At 35.8% G+C, this 23,428-nt stretch overlaps 1 long non-coding RNA gene across 1 annotated transcript in view; it reads right to left on the bottom strand.

Annotated features, from left to right (window-relative positions):
• The window catches only part of LOC141374323 (uncharacterized), a 409,949-nt gene that overhangs the window by 384,641 nt on the left and 1,880 nt on the right, over positions 1 to 23,428 (bottom strand). The window contains exon 2 of the long non-coding RNA XR_012381100.1: positions 18,142 to 18,233. This is a non-coding gene — a long non-coding RNA (uncharacterized lncRNA). The remainder of the gene's footprint in view (positions 1 to 18,141; positions 18,234 to 23,428) is intronic.

The following is a 23,428-nucleotide window of genomic DNA, read 5'->3' as shown; positions in this document are numbered from 1 at the left end:
TTGTAGACAGCATACTTTGGTGTTGTTTTTTGATCCACTCTGACAATATGTCTTTCAATTGGTACAATCAGACCACTGATGTTAAAGTTATTGATATAGTTGGAGTAATATGTAGCATATTCATTATTGTTTTCTTTGTATTGCCCTTATTCTCTGTTTCTATTTTTGTCTTCCACTCTTTTCTTTTTGTGGTATAGTTGAGTCTTACTATTTTATTTTTTTATTTTTTTTAAAGATTTTATTTATTGAGAGAGTGAGAATGAGAGAGAGAGAGAGAGAGAGTACATGAGGGGGGGGAGGGTTAGAGGGAGAAGCAGGCTCCTTGCTGAGCAGGGAGCCCAATGCGGGACTCGATCCAGGGACTCCAGGATCATGACCTGAGCCAAAGGCAGTTGCTTAACCAACTGAGCCACCCAGGCGCCCCGAGTCTTACTATTTTAACCACTTTGACAGTCTCAGCCTTTAGGTTTTAGTGGTTGAAATATACATTTACAATTAATCCCAGTACAAATTCAAATAATACTATACATATTTCAGGTAGTGTGGGTGCCTTATAGTATATTACCAATTCCTCCCTCTTACATTCTTTATAATATTGCTGTCATTTATTTCACTTATACATAAGCTATAATCACCCCATATATTCAATTTGAGAAGTTTCTCCTGATATATGTTCAAGCTCACTAACCCCTTGGCTATGGCCAGTCTACTAATGAATCTACCAAAGTCATTCTTCATTCTTGTTTATATTTCTAGAATTTCCTTTTGATTCTTAGTTTCCATCCATCTACTTCCATTACTTATTTGTTCTTGCACATACCCACTTTTCTATTATATCCCTTAGGATATTAACACTTGTTATTTTAAATTCTCACTGTGATAATTCCAAAATCTCTGCCATATCTGGGTCTGGTTCTGATGCTTGACTCTTCAAAATGATTTTTTGGTTTGTTTTTTTGTTTTCTTTAATTTTATTATGTTAATCACCATACATTACATCATTAGTTTTTTGGGTTTTTTATCATGTTATGTTAATCACCATACATTACATCATTAGTTTTTGATATAGTGTTTTTATTTTTGTTTCATTTTGCCTTTTTGTAAGCCTTGGTTTTTGTTTGTTTTTTTTGTTTGTCTGTTTGTTTGTTTTTTGATGAAAGCCAAACACGATGTGTCAGGAAAGGAACTTAGGTGAACAGGCCTTAAGTGTGAGGTTTTACATTTATCTGGCAAGGAATTAGGCTGAGTTTATTGTGTGCTATAACTGTAGGTATGGGAGACTAAGATTTCCTGTAAGCTCCCTTGTCTTTATTTTCTCTGTTGTCTTTGGGTTTCCCCAGAATTCCCTCTTAAATATAGCCTGAGCCTTGTAGTTCCTTTAAGCTGTAATCCCCTATTATTATAGAAGAGCCATGTTGATATTGCAGAAAGATGTGGGGGAAGGAGAAGCATTATATATCCCTACAAATAGATCTTCATCTTTTACTTGGCCTGTGCCTCTGGGCTATAACCTTCATGAGAGCTTCCCAGCTTTTTTCCCTTAAGTGAAACAGGAAGGCTAGAGGGGGCTGGAGATAGGTATTTCCCTTCTTCCACATCGGTTAGGCTCTGGTAAAATCCATGTGGGTTAGGATCTGGTAAAATAGTTTCTCTAAAGGCAAGGTCTTTATTGATGAGAACATAATGCTCTGGGCATATTTCAGAATAATAACTTTTTCTCTCCTTTTTACAAAAGCAAGAGGGGATTTTTCTCCAGTCTTTACCCTGAGAATCTGGTGGGGCTCCTGGAAATACAACGCACAGGAGTATGGGTGCCCTGCTAAGGCTGAATCCCTAGGCATTTTTATCTCTTAAGGTAGTCCATTCTCAGTCTCCAGCAATTTGTCAGTGATCCTTTATGTGTTCCTACCAGACTCCAGCTGCACCTTCTGATTCTGGTAAGCTTGGATTCTCTGTGTTCCTCTGTCTCTCCAGTTTGAGGATCTATGATTTACCCTGTGACTACAATTCTCTGATCTAAGATGCACTGTTGATTTCCAGTTTCTTCAGGTTTTTTCTTTTAAGGATAGAAATGACAACTTCTAAGCTCTTTACATATTGGACTTGAAACTGGAAGTGGATTGTGGGGATTTTCTTAGCTATTCTGCCAATCTCTTTTAATTGGCTTATATAAACAATTTACACTTAAGTTATTTATTGATATGTAATGGCTGAAGTTGTCCATTTTATTATTTGTTTTCTGTTTCATTCCTCTTCTTCTCTTTTCTTACTTCCTAGTGGGGTAAACATTTTTAAGGGTTCTTTCCTGATAAATTTATGGTGTTTCTGAATACATTTCTTTGTCTAGTTTTCTTAGCAGTTGCTCTAGGTATTATAATATACATATGTAACATCACAATGTGCTTTTTTCAACATTTTACCACTTTGAGTTAAGTATAGAAACATGACTTCCATTTAGGTCCCTTTATTCTCACCACTTTAAAAATATATTTGTTTAAAGCATGTCCTATACATATGTTAAGCACCACAGCAGCTGGTGTTATAATTTTTGCTTCAACCTTCAAATATGATTTAAGAAATTCATGAGAAGTAGGATAATCTGTTATATTTGCCCCTATTTTTACAAATGCAATCTCTTTCTTTTCTGAAGTTCCAAGCCTTCTTCTGTTATCATTGTCTTTCTGATCAGAGAAGTTACTTTAGCCATTCCTTAATGGGAGGTTTGCTAGCAAATATTTATCTTAGTTTTCCATTGTCCCAGAATGTCTTTTTGCCCCTTCATTCCTGAAGGATATTTTTGTCAGATATAAAGCTTACTGTTGACAACTCTTTAATTCAGTGCTTGGAAAATGTGCCACTTACTCCTGATCTCCATAATTTCATATTTGAAATCTGCCGAAATACCAATCACTGTTCCCCTCTAATGAAACATTTCTCTCTGGCTGTTTTCAAGATTTTTTTCTTTGTCTTTGGTATTCAGAAGATTAATTATGATGTGTCATGACATGAACTTCTTTGGGTTTATTTTATTTGGGGCTTGCTCACCTTCTTGAATCTGTAGGTTTATTTCTTTTGCCAAAGTTGGATCATTTTCAGCCATTATTCCTTAGAATAATATTTCAGTCCAACTGTCTCTCTCCTCTCTTTTTGGAAGTCTGATGATACAAATGCTGCCTTTCACTATTGTCTCACAGGTCCCTGAGACTGTTTGATTTTTTTTTCAGTCTATTTTCTCTCTGATGTTCAGATTGGGTAAATTCTACTTTCCCGTAGTCCACTTATTCTATCAGTTTTCCCTACTATGACCCATTGAGTTTTTCATTTTATTATATTTTTAGTTCTATCATTTCTATTTTTTTTGCTACAGCTTCTTTTTCTTTGGTGAGATTTTCAATTTTTAAAGAGAATTCATAATTGCTTGTTAACACATTTTTGCAATGCCTGCTTTTAAAATTTTGTCAGATAATTTCACCATCTGATTCCTTTTGATATGACTGATATACCTCCATTTATTGTTTTTCACATTAATATTTGATTTTCCTGGTTCTTGCTGTACTGATTTTTTTTATTATATCCTCAACTTGTTGGAAATTGCATTATGAGATGATGGATTCTATTTAATCTTCTTTTATCAGGCAGTCCACCTGTTGAGGTATAACTCCCACACCTGGTGGAGTGTATGTTATGCTTTTCACTGCGTCCTGCCAACTCCACCCTGGCAAAAGTGGGGCACTGACTCACAATGCTTCATTGCAGATAAGTGGGGTGGAAGGTCAGCTCCTCCTTCAGTCTTGCTGACACCTTTTCAGTGAAAGTAGGATACTGGCAGGTGGGTGTAGAGGCTCAGCTTCCTACTAGGCCCCTTTGACACTATTAGTGAGGGAAGAGAAGTGCTGTCTAGCCTTGCTTAGCACCACATCATTCAGTATCAGTGCTACTGGATGACTTTGAAAGTTCAGCTCTGCACTTGCTTTACTGACACCAGGAATAGGTGGAAAATGGAGTACTCACTAGCCCTGACTTGAACCACCTTATTCAGTCTCATTGATCCCAGATGGGGTAGAGGCTCAGCTTTCCACTGAGCCCTGTGACATGGAGGAGGGTGTAAAGCCTAGTAGTGAAAAGCCCCATCCCTCCTATCTTATTAAGCCTCAGTGCTGCTAAATATGACTAGAGGTTCAGCTCACATCTGAACCACACTGAAACTACCCTATTGGAAGAATCCGAGCACTGCCTGCTCTCCTGGGTGGTAGATGGAAAATTCTCTCCCTACTCAGCCACACCAAGAGAACCCTGGTAGGGGAATTAGAGTAGCCCCTGCTTCCACAAGCAGGGGATGGAAGATCAACTGCCCTGGTGGGCCAATCATTACTGCCTCTACAAGAAAATCAGATAAAAGCTGCCTGTTTCAGATCCCCACTCAGCTTGCTAACACCACCTAGTGGAGAAATCAGAGTGCCACTTGCACCAAGTGGAATACCACTGAAACCATGGGAGACGAGGCATACTTTTTCCCTTGCTGTTTGCCTGGTATAGAGTGCGTGTTGCCAAAAAGGTTTTCTGCTCTTAGGCCACCCTTTTCTGGGTTCTTTGGCTAGAGAATAAGAAATAGTTTTTCTTAAAACTCTTTTTGTCTTCGCCTGTTGGCAGTTCTGGACTGAAGGCTTCTGCCAGGTCCTGACCAAGAATTTTGGGAGGCAACAAGGAAACCCAGGGAACACACCACTGTGTCTTTCCTCAAGTTACTACCTAGGCTGTCACCCTTCTTCTTTCTACTCTTCAGAGTTTCTCTCTATGACTGTGCTATGTCCAGGTTTTTTTAGTTGTAAGAGGGAAGACCTGGAAAGAATGAAGCTACTTCATCTTGCTAGAAAAAAAGTCTCCCAAAAAGTTATTTTAAGAAGACAATGTTTTCTGTTTATACCATACTAGAATTTTTTAAAATAGGGATTCAATATTTAATTTTACCAAATTCTTTTCTTCTATGTATTTGGAGGTTAATATGTGTTTTGACCTTTGATTTGCTGATTAGGGTTAGGATGGACATTTAGAAAAACTGCACATGATGGCATGAACTTTTCTATGAAGGAGGCAAGATGGTGTACTGACCACCAATTTTTTAAATCTAAAAATGGATTTTAAAAATCATCAATATTGTGGAGAACCTGAAATAAGTACTAAAGGCTTTAATATTTGATGTTTTTAAGATATACAATTGATGTCTAGAAGGTACTAAAGAATCTAGTGAAGCTAGAGTTCACCAGTGAAGCTGGAGGCCTCCCAAACGGAAATAGGTACAACTTTACCAGGAATCATTTCAATGCTAATATGTGTGATATATTAGTATCGCAGCTGCTCAGTCAAGTGTCTCCCAATATTTTGTTTCACCTGACATCAACATGCTGTTCCTCCATATCTCATCTGACAACTGCCCAAAGCCTTCCTAATTTCTCAATGTTTCAGAAATATATAAAAATCATGATGGAGGCAACATTCAACCTTTAATTGGTTCCTATCAATAGTCCATCCTTATTTCCTATATGTGCAAAATTACAAGATAGAATTTCATTATTGGATATAAGTTACATACCACAAACAGACCAATATTGATCAGCTAGATACATAGACTAAAATTAAAACACAAATACATGCCTATAAAATGATGCGTTAAGTAACTAAAATTAAACACAATGTATAAAAACTTGATTCTCCTCTCAGGGATATTTCAGAATCAAAAAAGAAAGAATGGACTATACATCCACGCCCCAATATGGATAAACCTCAAAAATATACTGAATATAAGGCAAGACACAAAAAATGCATACTGTATAATTTTGTTTATATGAAATTCTAGAATGGACAAAACTAACCTATGATGATAGAAACCAGACCATGTTTATTGTGAGGGACATTCACTGAGATGGGGCACAAGGCAACTTTCTATGATGATAAGAATATTCTGGGTCTTAATAACAGTACAGGTTATATAAGTTAATGCGTTTGTCAAAACTGAACAGTACACATATAGTATTTAGCTAGCCTACTTCAGTAAAGAGAAGTCAAGATCTATATATAAAACTAAAAGACTTAGACAGTATACTGGCTTGCTAAGTTTTTTCCTCCATCAAATTAAATAAAAGCCCTGGAGCTGTAGGGCAAAGCAGGGAAGAAAATTTGAAGAGCAAAAACAAGAAGCCAGGTGTAGTGGCTTAAGTGTATTTGAGAGAGTATAAAGAATCCTGGGTAGGGGCACCTGGATGTCTCAGTCAGTTGGGCGTCTGACTCTTGACTTTGGCTCAGGCCATGGTCTCAGGGTCATGAGATCGAGCCCCACATTGGGCTCTGTGCTGGGTTGGAGCCTGCTTAAGATTCTCTCCCTCTCCTTCTGTTCTTCCACCGCCTGCTCACACAAGTCCTCTCTTTCCCTCCCACTTAAAAAAAAAAAAAAAAAGAATCCTACATAAAGACCAAGGACTTAAGAAAAGTCCTCCAGACCATTAAGCTATTGTTTGCCCATAATACCATATTAGAGAGGGCCAGAGAAAACCTCTGAATTTCCATTGGGACAGCATCTGAAAATTCCTGAAGAGTTAAATAGCTAAGAAGAGAAATAGTTAATGAACCTGCAAGAGATCTACAGGTGATACTAACGACCACCACACTAGAGGAATGTATAGCCAGGGATCCAGTAAGGTATATAGTTTGATTTTAGAAGATGTCAGCATGAAGGGGATAGGCCCAGGGATTAGACAGAAGGAGTTACATTACAGAGGATGTCAGTTTAGGACATAACCAAATCAAGCATAACAGGTAGATGTGCCCATGTTATGGAAAGTTTCATATATTTGTTTAAGCTTCCTTCCAGCTTTACATCTACCTTGGAGGGCAGAAGGCCGAACTTGTGAATTTTCTTAAGAAAAATAACAAAGGTGACCAACTTAACCTGCTTGTGACCAAATAAAACTTTCTCAGACATAATTTTTCTTATCACTAGGTAAAATTTTCTGGGCACTTGATTTAGAGATTACATTTAGTTATATAAAAAGTAAAGCTTCTCTTTCTGTATGTGTGTTAACTTACAGAAAAGTGGCAGTAATAGTACCGAGAACTCCCTCATATCCCTTATCCATCAACCTGCTTCCCCCAGCATTAACGTTTTATATAACCATAGTTTGATTATCACAAACAGAAAATTAACATTGGTACAATATTTTTAACTACAGACTTTATGCAAATTTTTCCACCATTGTCTTTTTTTCTGTTCCAGGATCCTATCCAGGATCCCACATTGCTATCAAAACTGAGTTTGCAGCCTGAGAAATATATACTCATGAGATAACTAGAGACATTCTTCATTTCTCCAACATCTTTAAGCTGAATTGAAAATTTTGGTCAACTCTCATGAACATTTTCACTAATGATTATATATGTACAAATACTTCCCCAAAAGTCTTTATATGATAAATACCTGGGAAGGAAAAGATTGCATGATGATGTCTTCTGTTTCAATGAGCCCCTGCATTTGGTTTTATTGTGACAAAGAACTTTCTAGGAGGCTTGCCTTCCACTTCAATGACTCATTTTCTCTGGAAAAATCTTTTATGTAGCTCTATAGGTAGTTACAAATTTTTCTTGAGTGATGATGCTATGACAACAAGTTTTTCTTCTGAAATAATCAAACCTTTTGCTCATGATGGTGTGTCAGTACATTAACTCTCAGTTATCTTGAACAGCAAAATGTCTTGGTCACATTTGTTGCCTGGATTTGAGGCATGCGAATTTACTGCATTTAATCACAGATCTATGCGACCAAAAGTGTCTCTGCCCGATAAAACAGCCCATCCCAATTCAAATTACCACTGATGATATTGGTCCTCTTCCCAAACTACTTGATGGTAGAGCTTAGCTGCTATGTTTGAGGAAGTCATTAGGTATTGATGAATTTGAAAACACAGGTTTTGATTACTCATTTGGGAAAAGAAAAATCATTAAAGCAGAAAATCAAAGTCAAATTGTCACAGATTTCCTGGCTTGAGAATATTTTTCTAATCAGTTTATGGGAAAAGTGTGACACAAGTTTCATTTACCTTAAGCTTTTGATTTTCTCTTCCAATCTAGATAGATTTCTTCCAAGGCCATATTGGATAATATGTAAGGTGATGAAGGGTAGCAAAATATGTCACCCTAAAATATGCTGCTTGGTATTGATTATTTTGACCTGAAGATGCTCAAAAAGAGCCAATGCAGGGAGAGGTTTTCTCTGAACTCCCCTTATCTGCTGTAAAGATAAATCCTCCAAAAGGAACTCAATTGTCAAATCCCCTCCCCAGAAATTTCATCAAGCAGAGAGGACTGACTCTTATCACAGGAGAAAAAGCTAGAAGTCCATACCACACCCAGATAAACTTTGTCACAAATGATCATACCTCCCAACTATTCTCTTATGGGCCTACCTTTCCTAAAAATCATTTAGTCTCCCCAAAGAAGCCTACAACCTGCCTCCTCTTTTCCTATTCACAGAGCATTTAGTCATGAATTCTAAAGCCACCTTTCTTATTAATATGTCTTTGGCTACAGGGGTCTCAGCTAAGAATTTAGAAGGTTAGAAAAAAATGTTTTTCCTCCCCTACATTGAAAATGGCAGCTATATTAAATGTGTAGAAACCAACTTCTAAGAAGCACAACTAAAGTGTTAGCAAATGATTTAATTCTTTAATTCAAAGCAAATGTAAAACACAATTGTATAAATGGCAGGTATCAGTTGGAGTCATCTTTGTCAAATGGATACAAGAAATCTTGGTATGAATGTTTGCTTTAGTTTGCAAGAAATCTTTGTATGAATCTTTGCTTTAGTTTGCTTATTCTGTGATTTACCCAAACATAAATTAGTGTTAAAAGACTTTCCATTTTTATATGGCAATTGAACCAAAATTTGGTAAGATTCCATTAGAACCGAAGTATATTTTTAATACTAAAAATCAGGTATATTACATGTTAACAGATTACTTCTGATTATACTAAATAGTTTCTGAAAGAGACTTAATGCCTTGCTGTTTTCATCATATGTGCTGCTGAAGTGAGCAATACCTTGCTATTTTCACATATTTATACCAAGAAAAATTGGGTAATCAATACAATATTAAAAAGCCATGATAAAAGAGAAACACACTGCATTTCAGAAAACAATTAATATCCCTTCCACAAAAGTAAGATCACAGTTGGTACCTCATGTAATTTCTGAATAGTATTTTTTTAGGTAGGCTCCACACCCACCATAGAGCCCAACACGGCTTCAACTCACAACCTTGAGATCAAGACCTGAGATCAAGAATTGGATGCTTAACTGACAGAGTCAGTCAGGGACCCCAGTTTCTGAATAGTATTTTTTAAATAAATATTGGAATTAGTCAATTCCATCATCTTTCTAATCTATCTTTCCCTATTAACTACAACTTCATCTTCCTGTTCAGGAATATATTTTGTATGTCAAGACTTTCTTTTTCCATGAGATTTTCCATACCAGAAATTGTGCCATTAAGAAAATGAAGTTCTACATTTTCTAACGATGGCCCAATATTTTTCTGAGGAAAATACATACAGTAATTCTATGACTTCTGTCTTCCCCTGCCATGTGAGAATTCTGACAATACTGTATAGGAACTACAGGAACCTAGGTTGGCATGGGGAAATGTGAAACAGTTTACTTTCATCCAGCCTGCAGAAAGTGTATTTCCATATATGGAGAACAAAGGCAAGGTTTAACCTTTTAAGATAATTTTGTTTTATGTAGGTACTCATTTGAATATGTTGATAGTGGGGTGCCTGCCTGGCTCAGTCCCAAGAGCCTGTGACTCCTAATCTCAGGGTCATGAGTTCAAGCCCCATGTTGGGTGTAGAGTTCACTTAAATTAATAAAACTTAAAAAAAAGTTGAATGTATTAATAGTGAAGTGCTACTTAGTAATTCAAATATTTTCCTTTCCATTCCCTCCCTTCCTCTTCCAATCTTTGCTCATAATCCTGACAAAAGAAATAGTTTACAGGAGCTGTTCTTTTATTTACCTTTTTATACCCATACAGGAAAAAAATACATAATAACCGAATAATTTATGTCTCATTTTACAAACATAAATTTACTTGATTATTTTCTGCTCTACCTTAAACTTTCATAGAGTAATATCTTAAACCAAATATGTAGATTTAAGATAAAATAACATAGGAGCTTATATGGAAACATTAGTAAAATGCAGATAAACATATTCTTTTAAGAATCTTAGCCAAATAAATATAATAATTAGTGTTAAGCCTTCAAAATAGTTATCTTTGGGATGCTGATGTAATTAAAAACATTTTGGGAGCTTTTAATGCATTGCCTTCAGTAATTTTATGTGGCATGCTTTTTAAAATGTCCATTTTATAGCTATTCTTTATTTTTTTTCCTTAACCAAAAAAAGTATTAGCTAATTGGAGCATCAACTTTACTGGGCAGACATGGCTTCAAATGAATTTTGACTATCAAAATTAACCTTAATGAAAAAAAGCGTTGCCAATTTTGAAGATATTTAGAAGACTGTGCTATGAATTCTATGCAACCTAAAAAATATTATCTTACATGTATATAGTTTAGAGTGATTATGAATACATTTTCTCATTTAAGCCTTATGACAATTATGAGAGATGGGAATCCGATTTTGCAGATTAAAATACTGAGGGTAAGTGGAGTTATATGATTTGCCCAATATTACAGAGCATTGAACCTCAAGTTTAAACAGAAGGCCCAACTCTTCTCACTCCTAATTTAGCTAAGTACATGATATTGCTTTGCAATTCTACATATCCTGGAAAGCTTATAGATTTTTCTTATAACTTTATATGAAATTTATTTTAATATAAGTTGTAATAACATAATTATGCAGCAGCTCTATGAGGTAATTTTGATGAGAACATACACTTCAATGAAAATTAACGTTTGCTACTGAAAACATCCTTAACTTTGCCTTTGAATTCACACATTCAGATTAATACCTAAGCAGATGTAAAGCCTCAAATCGTTATTTCCAAATTTCCGGACATCTGGTACTTTAAGAGTCACTGTATTAGAACAACCAATCCTTGATACCAGTATAAAATCTGGACACATTCAAAGGAAAATTAATAATTCACACTTTCCCTTAATGGCCATAATCTGCCATGAAATAAACCAAAAAATAAGGATTGCTTTTGTAGAATATAAAAGCCACACACCAATGGAAAAAGACTTGGTAATTATGCCTTCACACAGGACTTTTGCTAAAAGCTATTTGCTTGGGAAATGAGAAAATGTTGTCAGAATCTCATTATCAATTGATTCCAGTTTCTTCTATCACATTCCAAATCCCACAAAAATTGGGTTAACTTATAATTGTTTGACATGGGAAAAAGTTTACCTCCTGTAACTAAAAAGATGTGCTGCTTCAGTCAAGCTTAGAAATAATATATTGTTCTAAAAATAAGGTTTCTGACTTAGAAGACATATGGTGAATCTTCATGAAATCAGGGAGAGAGGAGGTGTTGTCATGAAATGTGCTCCATTAGAATTGCCAGGGGGACAGACTGTACTTTCCTACTAACAAATGTCCCTTTTTTAATGTGGTTGTCCCTATATTTTCTTATTACATGAACAAGTCCTTTACTTTCCCCCTGTAAACATGTGAAATGCTTTTTAGTTCAAATTCCTAGAATTTGTGTTTCTATTTACTTACTAAAACTCAAAAGATATATTGTATACCCATTGCATAAAAAATGGAATTTAAAAAAACATGCTAGAAAGGAGATAACAATTCCATCCTTCAGGGTAGAGAGAGGGGTTGATTTGGAAAAAGCTCCAATATTAAATGTGTAGAAACCAACTTCTAAGAAGCACAACTAAAGTGTTAGCAAATGATTTAATTCTTTAATTCAAAGCAAATATAAAACACAATTGTATAAATGGCAGGTATCAGTTGGAGTCATCTTTGTCAAATGGATACAAGAAATCTTGGTATGAATGTTTGCTTTAGTTTGCAAGAAATCTTTGTATGAATCTTTGCTTTAGTTTGCTTATTCTGTGATTTACCCAAACATAAATTAGTGTTAAAAGACTTTCCATTTTTATATGGCAATTGAACCAAAATTTGGTAAGATTCCATTAGAGCCGAATTATATTTTTAATACTAAAAATCAGGTATATTACATGTTAACAGATTACTTCTGATTATACTAAATAGTTTCTGAAAGAGACTTAACACATTTCAATAAGGTCTTGGTGGATAAGAAGGGTACTAGACAAGAGATAAGAGAAGCAAGACTTTGTTTTTTGATGCAGCTAAAACAAAGTGTTTTAGGAAATGTCCAGAAATAGAGAGGTAAAACTAGATTGGGGTCAGGCTGTAAATTATTTCAAACACCATGCAAGGAATTTCAGTCTTTATGCTCTAGTCAGTCACAGCAGAGACTTCTGGTTTTATTTAAAATATTTTTTTAAATGTTTGTTAAAGTAATACATGCACAAGATTTAATAATCAAGTAGTATAGAAGGATTTAAATGAGAAAACCATAGTCTTTTGCTCTTCTCTTATGTACTCCCATTTTAAGTCATTTAAGCTGATTGTCACTATTAATAAATTTGCTAATTTAGGACATTATCCATGGACTTTCTGACACAAGAGAACAGGATTTAACTAATTTATAGCATACTTCGACTGTTCATTCATTCCCCCCAATATGATTATTTTCAGCTCCTGTATAGCTTACCATTGTAACTTTAAGGAAGATATTTAGAGTTTATTTTCTTTTCCATCAACTCTATAAAGTATCCCATGACTCTTTCCCATGTAAGATGAATATACCAGCACTTCCACTTTTCTCCTTTAGTTTTCTTCCCTCCTTGAAATCTACTTGATCCAAGATTAATAACAGCCACTTCTGCGGGTTTTTTAATTAATATTTGCTGAATATATCTTTTTCCATGCTTTTACTTTTCAACCTGCCTGTATCGCTATGTTTGGAGTTTCTGGTAGACAGCATATAGTTGGGTTATGTTTTTTAATTCACTCTGCAAATCTTTTCATTGGTGTGCTCAGACCATTTATATTTAAGGTAATTATGATGTTGGAGCTTAAGTCTGCCATTTTAGTTTTGTTTTCTGTTTGTTCTGTTTTCATGTTTTCTTTTTCCTGTTTTCCTGTGGGTTATATTTTAGAAACTCATATTATCAATAGTGTTTTTGAGTGTATATCTTGTATAGCTTTTTAGTACTTGCTCTAGGTACTATATTATATATACATAACTTATTACAGACTACTGGTTTCATCATTTTACCATTTAAACTGAAGTTTTGAAACCTTACTTCTCTTTGTATGACTTTACTCTCCTCCATTTATACTATAATAATCTTATATATATCCTCTACCTACATTGCGAATTGTATCAGACACTGTTACAATTTTTGCTTCAAACATCAGCCATAATTTAGAAAACTCAAAAGGAGAAGGCAAGTTTATATTGTATTTACCCATATTTTTGCTTACCATGTTCTTTCTTCCTTCTTGATGTTCTTTCTTTCATCATTTCCTTTCTGTTTAGAGAACTTCCTTTAGCCATTCTTTTAGGGTAGATCTGCTGGCAAAAGTTCTTAGTTTTCTTTCATCTGAAGATAAGTTCATTTATCCTTTAGTCTTCAAGGATATTTATATATCCAATACAGAATTCTGAATTCTGGGTTGACAGCCCTTTTAGCATTTGAAAAATGTTGTAACACTTCTTTCTGGACTCTACATTTCCTCCATTTTTGTGCCTTTTATAAATATTTTTTATTGTGATAAAATAGACATAACAAAACTTAACCACTTTAACCATTTTAAGTGTTAAATTCAGTGGCAGGGGCATTAAGTACATTCACAATGTTGTACAACTATCACCACTAACCATTTCTCAAACTTATCCATTAGAAAATCAACCCCCATACTTCCCTCCCCCAGCACCTAGTAAACACTATTCTGCTTTCTGTCTCTATGAATTTGCCTCTTCTAGGTACCTCATATAGGTGGCATCATAATAGCAGTCCTTTTGTATCTGGCTTATTTCACTTAGCACAGTGTTTTCAAGGTTCACCCATGTTGTAGCATGTATCAGAACTCCAAATCTTTTTTTAAGGATGAATAACATTCCATTGTATATATATGCCATATTTTGTTTATATATCCATCTGTTGATGAACATTTGGGTTGTTTCTACCTTTTGACTATTGTGAATAACTTTGCTGTGAACACTGGTATAGAAGTATCTGACTGAGTCTCTGCTTTCAATTTTTTTGGGTATATACTAGAACTGCCAAATCATATGATAATTCTATTTTTAATATTTTGAGGAACTACCAGACCATTTTCCACAATGGCTGTACCATTTCATATTCCCATCAGCAACGCACAAGAATTTTAATTTTTCCACATCCTCATCAATTCTTTTTATTCATAGCTGCCTACCTACTGAGTGTGAAGTGGTATCCCATCGCGGTTCTCATGTGCACTCCCTTAATGATTAGTGATGGTGAGCACTTTTTCATTTGCTTTTTGGCCATTTGTTTATCTTCTTGGGAGAAATGTCTATTCAAGTCCTTTGCCCATTTATTTAGATGGACTTATTTTTTTTTTATTTTTAACTTGTAGGGGTTCTTTTTTATATTCTGTATATTAATTCCTTTTTTTTTAAGATTTTATTTTTAAGTAATCTCCACACCCAACATGGGGCTCGAACTCACAACCCTAAGATCAAGAGCCACATGCTCTACCAGCTGAGCCAGCCAGACGCCCCTGGATATTAATTCCTGATCAGATCTATGATTTGTAAACATTTTCTCCCATTCTGTAGGTTCTCTTCTTACTTTTTTTATAATGTTCTTTAACGCATAAAAGTTTTTATCTATTTTTTTTCTTTCATTGCCTGTGCTTTTGTTGTCATACATAAGAAATCATTGCCAAATTCAATGTCATGGAGAAAGTCTCCAGTGTTTTCTTCTAAGAGTTTTACAGTTTTAGCTCTTACATCTATGTCTTTGATCCATTTTGTGTTAGTTTTTATATATAGAATAAGGTAAGATCCATACTCATTTTCTTGCACGTGACTTTCTGGGGTTTTTGTTGTTGTTGCTGCTATTGTTTATTAATGTTTCTGTGGGGGAACAAGAACTTGGAGTTTCCAGGTAGCCATTTTGCGGACATCCTTCTGGACTCTGGTTTCTGATAAGAAATCAGATATCAAATTATTTTTCCCCTGTGGGTAAGGTGTTGCTTCTGTCTGGCTGATTTTTTTTCCTTTGCCTTTAGTTTTCAAGAATTTGACCATAGCATGTCTTAGTGTGGATTTGTTTGGTTATCCTGTTTGGAATTCGTTTAGCCTCTTGAATTTAAAGGTTTATGTTTTTTGCTATATTTGGAAAGTTTTTAGCCATTATTTCTTTGAGTCCTTTTTCAACCCTTCCCTCTTTCCCTCTCTCCTACAGGACTCCAATGACATGAATGTGGGATCTATTATTTTTGTACCACAGGTCCCTGAGGCTCTGTTTTTTTTAATCTAGTTTCTCTTTGTTGTTCAAATTAAGTAATTTCTATTATTCTGTCTTCCAGTTCCCTGATTCTTTCCTCAGTCCCCTCCATTCTGCTACTTCATTTCTACATTTTTTATTATATTTTTAAGTTTTTAAAATTTCATTTGTTTCTTTACGTCTTCTATTTCTTTGCTGACATTTTCTCATATTTTTTCATATGTTTCAAGTATGTTTTAATTATTCATTGAAGCATTTTTAGGATAGCTGCTTTAAAATCTTTGTCAGATAATTCTAACATTTTTATCATCTTGTTGTTGGCTTCTACTGTCTTTTTTCATTCAGTTTGTTATCTTCCTGGTTCTCAGTATGACAAATGAATTTCATTTGAAATCTGAACATTTTGTGTATTATGTTTTGAGTCTCTGGATCTTATATAAACCTTCTCTTTTAGTTGTGACACTGCTCCCTCAGAGGAAGCTGGGGTGCTGGCTTCTTTTTGTCCAGGTTCCCCACTCAGTCTTGATTGACACCTTAGAGTGGGGCTTCTCATTACTGCTGGGCCATGGTTGGAATTCTAACTTTCCTGCAGGCTTCTACTAATACCTACGAGGCTGGGAAGGCTAGGAATTATTTCATTACTTAAGCACATTATTTGGACTCTGCTGACATAATGAAGTAGGAGGTATTCTCATTATCGGATAGTGATCAAACTCTTTTGACTCTCCACAAGGACTTCTCTGACACCACTCCAGCAGGAAGGGGGACACTCTGTTACTGCTGGGTGGGGGCAGCAATCCAGGCTCCACTGACAATGGAAAAAGGGGGGTGTTCATTACTGCCTGGCAAGGATGAGTGCCTCAGTTCCCACCTGGCCTTCTCTGACACCACCACTGGAGGGATATTAGAATGCCCTGCTACAGCCTAGCAAAGTAGAAGTCTTAGCTCCCTACTTTGCCTTTGCTAGCATAGGTGGGGGTGGGGTCACAGTTTTTTCTGCAGTATTTGGCTAGAGCAGAGTGGTTATTATCTCAATGTTTTCTACCTTGCTAGCCTGTCCCTTTCCTGATCACTTAGGGAGCAGGCTCTTCTTGGGACCTTTTTGTTTGTTCCTTTCATGTTTCCAAGGTGCTGGCTTCTTCAGCTCTGTGATACATGAACAAAAAATTAAAAACCCAGAGAACTCACCAGCATGTCATTCCTTGGGTCTGAGTTCTCATGCTGGTTTGCTTTCTTCTTTTTCTTTCAAAGTCTTCTTATGTTGGTTTTATATATAATGTCCAGGGTTTTTAGTTTTAATTAGTGGGAGGAATAAGGAAAGGTACCACTATTTGATCTTTCTGGAAAAAGAAGTCCCTCTCCTTAATTTATAAATATATATCAGATCATGTTTCTGGCCTCCTTACAAGTCTTAATGGCTTTTCACTACACTCCAAGCTAGTTACCCCATAGACTTATAAGATCCTGTGTTCTCCAACTCCATCCTATTTCTCTAGTGTCTTTTATGCCTTTGCCCATTCACTACATTTCAGCCATACTGATTTCCTTTCTGTTTCTCAATCACCTCAAATTCTTTACTGCCACAGGGACTTCACACATGATTTTACTTCTCCTTTGAATGAGCTATTTCTGATCTTTGCCTGCTTGTATTCTTTTTTTTCCAAAAGAAAGATTTTATTTATTTATTTGAGAGAGGGCAAGAGCTCCAGTAGGTGGAGTGAGAAGGAGAGAACCTCCAGCAGACTCTGTGCTCAGTGCAGAGCCCCATGTGGGGCTCAATCTCATGACCCTGAGATATTGACCCGAGCTGAAATCAAGAGTCAGATGCTTAACCTACTGAGACACTCAGGCGCCCCAGCTTGTATTCTTCTATCTCAAGATTGTGTCTAAAAGTCACCTAGTCAGAGAAGTCTTCTCTGATCACCTTAAGGAATTTCCTCTCTCCCTCACCCCAACAATTCTCTATCAATACACCTTGTACATTTCATATCAGTACTTTTGATTATTTGCATTTATACATTTATATATATTTATATATTTTGTTTGTTTACTAGTATAGTGTACATTTCCCACTATGTTGTAACTCTATAGGGTCAGGAGCCATATCCATTATATTCACTAGTTTATCCATGGGGCTTAGCCCATTATACAATATACAATAGTATATTACATTGCCATCTTATAACCTAGAAAGATGCTTCTTTATTTATTCATTTGGTATGCATTCATATTTCCATATTGTGGAATATACCCAAAATACTTTTGTATGTCTCTGTCATTTACCTAGCTACATTATATAAAAAAAAATCTATTGGTATGCTTTGGTTTATAGGATTTGAAGACAGCAACCATGTTTTACTCATTTTTGTAATACTGCTTAGCACAGGGTACATATAAGTAGTAGATACTCTTTTTGAAAAATCAATAAATGATAGCTTGCATTGTGCTACAAAGTATTTGAAACAGTGCTGAAGAAAAACTAAAGAAACCAAAATATTTTCATTCCTTAGATCACCTAGATCACCAAAATCACCAAATTTCCTTTCAAAATGAAGAAAATCTCAAAAATAGTGACAAACTTACATGCCTTTCTCTCTTTCTGGATACAGTTCCTGGTCAGTGAAAATAAGTGATTTGTTCCACTTGGTATGAGCATCCTTAACATGCCAATTTTCCTAGAAGTAAACAAAACCCATTTCAGAAAAAAGACAAAATCTATGGAGAAAGAAAGCAATCTTCCTTTCCTACTCCCCATCTTTAATTGTCTGTAGTCTGTCAATTATTAAGCAAGGATTAAACAATTTGTCTTCTACCTTAAACACTTTTTACATTTAAAAAATATGATCTATAGGGATGTACCAGTTAACCTACAAAGAGGACTTCTGAACTTATCCAGCACCAATTTTGCCAGTTCATATTTGCCACTAGCAAGTAAGACTGCCAAATGTTCAGAGAAAAATGAACCTAACATATGAAGGAATTCCCTAAAATCTAGGTGTTTTGTAAAAAAAAAAAAATAATGTCAAAGCTCAGAAGAAAGGATTTATAGATCAGGGTTTTGTTTTTATCCTGCAACATTAATACAGAGTTTTATTAATTATGGGGTTAACTTAGGGAGCCCAAATAATTAGGGAAATGCAATCTCTTCCAATCTGAAATTGGGGTGCTGCTGCTGCTTTACTAGGCCAGGGCTGAACTGGCCTAGTTTATCTAGGCAGACGTTCAGCAGAGCGAGTATTTATGGACTTCCTAGATCAGATCTGTGCCAAGTGGTCAAGTAGTACCTAAGCAGCAGCATGGTGGCAGCTGCTAGGATGGCTTATCACACTTCTATAGATGCAGTTGAAAACAACCCCAAATGGATTTAGATAATTTATTATTTACACAGACAGGAATGCAAGATCAGCATGGTCTCAACTCCACATGCTGCTAGTCCCAGGATGATACCAAACCGGATGGGCCAAATGATAGATGATACAAGTGGTGGGTTGCTCTGTCATCAAGGAGCAAACTCTAAACTACAGCTGAACAATTCTTTAGTCTGAAGCTGTACCTGAAGCTGAGGCCTCACTGGAACTAGGGTGGCAAAGGAGAAATGGACTTGGGATAGCTCCTCACAAGACTGTGTTGCCATGTTCCAGGGAAGATCACAGGGCATTCTGCCAAGACATCTGTTATATTGAGGTTGAGTCTTGTCTACATGGCCTATGTAGAGATATGCAAAATCACCAGAATGCCATGGCAAAACTGTTCTACAATCTCATGAGAGAAGGATTTCAAAGCTAGCCTAGTTTAAAAGGTGTTGTCATTCTGTAAGTGGCAAAAATATAATCACATAAGAGTAGGGATCATCATTAGTGTCCAGGATTTCATCAGAAAAAGAGTAATGCAAGTGATGGTGGTAAATTGGAGAATCATTACATTCACTGTAGAGCCATCTGAATAAGATATACACATAGGTGGGCTATGAGGAAAGATAGAAGAAAAATTGACTCATGAAAAAGTAAATGCCCTATATATCAAGCCCCACCATTCTGACATCCAGTTCTTTCACAGATCTTAATAAGGCCATTAAGGATATCCAAACTCACAAAACCAGCAGATTCTTCTCAGTTCTTACTGGGACAACATCATTTTTGTGCCTCCCACAGTTTTCCATGCCTTTCTACTTGAAATTCTTTTCTCACTGGCCTACCATATCACTGTATTCTCTTGGTTCTTCTCATAATTCACTGATTTTCTCTTTTTCTTCTGTGGGCCTCCTTCATGGGCATCTCATACTCTCCCTATCTCATTTATGTTCTTGTTTTAGTAGTGACTCTCAAATCTTTCTCTTCATTTCAAACTGAATTTCACATTCGTATATGTGAATGCAGAAACTGTCTACTGGAAATCCCTTCTTGGCTGTCCACAGGCCTCTCATGTTTAGAATGTCCAATAAAGAACTAATATTTCAGATTACTTCTGCCTCCCAAGTCTGCTGCTTCTATTTTATTTTAGGTGGAGAAGAAATAATTTATTCAGTCACCCAAGCTAGAATCTTGGGAGTCATTTTTGATATTGCTCTTTTCCTAACCTCTTCTTTCTAATCAGTCACCAAGCTCTGAATATTTATTAAATCCAGCCCATTCTCTCCATCCCCACCTCTACTATTCTATTTCTGTCCCAAGACATCTATTCACTAGTCTATTGCCACATCCTCCAAACTGAACCCCCCATATTGTTCCTCTCAAATCTATGCTCTCTGTGGCTTCCAGTCAATATAAAACATAAATATATAAATATGAGCAGTTCATTCCTGAAAATTCTTAGATGGTTCTATCTTTTTAAGTTATATTTTAGTTTGAGTTTTTCCCCCTGATCTGGTTATTGTCTACCCCTCCCACTCTATCTACTGTCACTTCTTGCTTTGCTTTTCAAATTTAGACTTCCGGGTACCTCTACATAGTGCTCTGTAACTTTGCGCACACTGTCCTGCCTATGAGGTCTTTCCTGCATTTGTTTGGCTGCCATACTTTAAGACCTACAATAGTCATTACCTCCTCCAAATAGTCTTCCCCTCAGTAATTAGGTACTCCTCTGCACAGAGTACTGGGCACATCTATCATTGCCCTTATCACATTATCCTATTAAATTAACAGTGAATGTTTCTGCTCCCCCTACCAGCCTATGAGCATCTTGGGTTATCTCTGCATCCACAAAATCAAACTAATTTTTCTGATCAAAGGATACAACTTAGGCCAACATATTGATAGTGTTCAAAAAATTTTTGTTGAATACTTTTATATGCTCTTAATTAATGGCTCCAAAGTGCACCAGAAACTTCCCTGATGGGCTAGGGCTTAATGTGTTTAAAAAAAAAAAAAAAACCTAGGTTTCCTAATCTAGGTGGGATCTGGGATTTTTATTAGACTATGATTAGTACAGCAGGGAAAAACCTGGAAAGAGTCCTTAAAAAACCCTATTGGGATAACCTCAACTCAAGCCATTTTCTCTTTACCCAGAGATGATTGCTATGAATCTTGGTCTGCAAAGGACATGGCTTGATTTAATACAGTTTACCCTAGAGGCAGAACAGCAAAGAAAGAATTCTACTAATTTTATTATAGTCTCCGGGTGCTTCTCCCTGATAATCTAAAGGGAGGTTTGGCCCAGAGCAGCCTGCTTATGGCCCCATTTACATTTAAAGGTCTCTTCCTACTTGATTCTCTGACTATTGGAGGCATGGATAGATTTGTTATCTGGTGGCTAGTTATATCAGAGGCTTTGGTTCTTTACTCATAGCTGTTAGTTGAATTGCACTGCAAAAAAAAAAAAAAAATGAAAACATTGTTCCAGAAATTTTGTGGAGCCTTCTTTGGAGCAAGTTTCATACACTGTTCTTGAGAATAACTTGTATTTTGTTTTATCACTACCAGTCTTATCAGAATTGCCTAGCTAATTTTTCTGATCAAGGTATACAACTTGTGCCAGCACAGGACACCTGCTTTTGAAATTACAGTTAAAGGTCTGGGCAAAACTAAGTGAAAAAAAAGAGGGCCCCTATCCTTTCCTGTAGTTTAGAACATGGACTACCCTCATACCTGTTCTCTCCGTGGTGTCACTTCTCACTCATTATTCAAAAGTGAAAGATAAGAGAAAAAAGTAATTTATGATAAAATATTACTCATTAAAAAAGAAATATAAAAATTAAACAGACAGCTATAGCAAAAATACAATCTAAGCAAACTGGGAAAATCACCAGAAAGGGCTCTCCAAGACATTTTGTCTAAATGTTAAATAACTAAAAACATTAAAATATGTGTGGCATGGCAGTCTGAGGTCTGACTCAGAGCTAGCTTCTTAGTAAAAGAAATGGGAAGTGACGATTAAGGCCCCTATAAAATAACCCAGGTTGGAAAATGTGGAGGTTAGAGATACTCAGCTTATAGCTCCACAAGAAACATTCACATTATTTACTCCTGTCTATGGCCCTAAGAGACAAAGACTTGAAGATCTTTCCAGGGGAAGTCTTCCTCCCTATCTGGCTCAAACCCTAAGAGTCAGAACCATTAATCACCTAGATTCCAGTCAGAGGACCTTTGTAAATTCCACATCTCAAGTACTTAGACTCATTACATATACTATAAAATCTTAACTGAAAATATTTTCGTTAAGAGATTTTAATTTTTTATTGAAATCTAGAGGGAGAAGAATAAAAAGGCAAAACTATAACAATTGGATTAAAAGATCATTTAAAATGATCTGTTTGGATATGGTTGCAAACAACTCACAAGTTTTAGGTCTCCAATTAGCTTAATTAACTTAGTATTTACCCTCTGCCTACTTCCAAAAAGAATCCAAGTTTGTTTCCAAAGAATCAGTTTGGCTTTTATATCTAGGCTGTTGAAGTATGTATGATTTATCATTTAGTACATTATGTTTTGATGTATATTTTATGACAACATACCTTTTCCCCTAATCTTTGGGATTGTGTTGTGCATTAAGAGAAGGCAAAGTTAGGCTGCCACAGTTTGTATGTAATCACGTTATATTATACTTACAAACATGAGGCAAGACATTAACATTTTGAACAATAGGCAGAAGAATATAAAAGCTAGTTTATTTGGAAAGAAAAGTGCAGGAAAGATTTAGCTGAGTCATTTGGAGTTAAGAATAAAAGGGAGAAGGCAATGATGATTTAATCCTTTTTCTTCTCCCTCTATTAAGGATATTTGAGTGAACAGCCAGTTATGCTCTGAACTAATTAAATGAAATAATTAAGTCTATTACATTGTCAAAATCAAAGGCAAATTTTTTATTTTTTGTATGTTTTGTAGGGGAAACCTCAAAGAGGAGAACTTAAGTCAAATACTTAAGGCCTTGGTGAACTCTGTAAGATAGTATAAGTCCACACCAACATTTTGGCTCAGTCATTCTTAGTTCTTAGAATTGTTTTAGTTATCTCAGGTGATTAGACTAAATAAATTCCTTACTGTAACATAAATAGGGGAATATGTACAATTTAGTTCTGATGTAGGGTCTTCCTTAAAATCCTCTCTCCTTGGGATCTTTTTCCTTCATCATTTTTGGAACCAACCTTTTCATGAAATGTGTATGTTTTTAATTTTACTGTAGCCTGATCTTTGGCATTTATTTGGATTGATATTTTATTCATTATGCAAACAATATCTCACTCTAAACCTGCTTGCAATATATAGTCTGGTTGTCTGTCATGCAAGCCCAGTCAGACTATGCAGTTTGGTGTTTCAGCCAAATTTGGTCACTTCCTACATTCTCACAGTTGCTGGTCAAACACTTATGGTAACTGTCAGACTCCTTTGTAGTTAACTTTCTGATGAGACATATTGAGTTAAGCTTCAACGGACCT

The sequence above is a fragment of the Callorhinus ursinus genome, unplaced genomic scaffold (genome assembly GCF_003265705.2).
Source record: "Callorhinus ursinus isolate GAN/ISIS: 27379988/994484 unplaced genomic scaffold, GSC_fseal_2.0 scaffold16, whole genome shotgun sequence".
Lineage (NCBI taxonomy): Eukaryota > Metazoa > Chordata > Mammalia > Carnivora > Otariidae > Callorhinus > Callorhinus ursinus.
The sequence above is the reverse complement of the archived record's forward strand: the minus strand, read 5'-3'. Positions and strand labels throughout refer to the sequence as shown.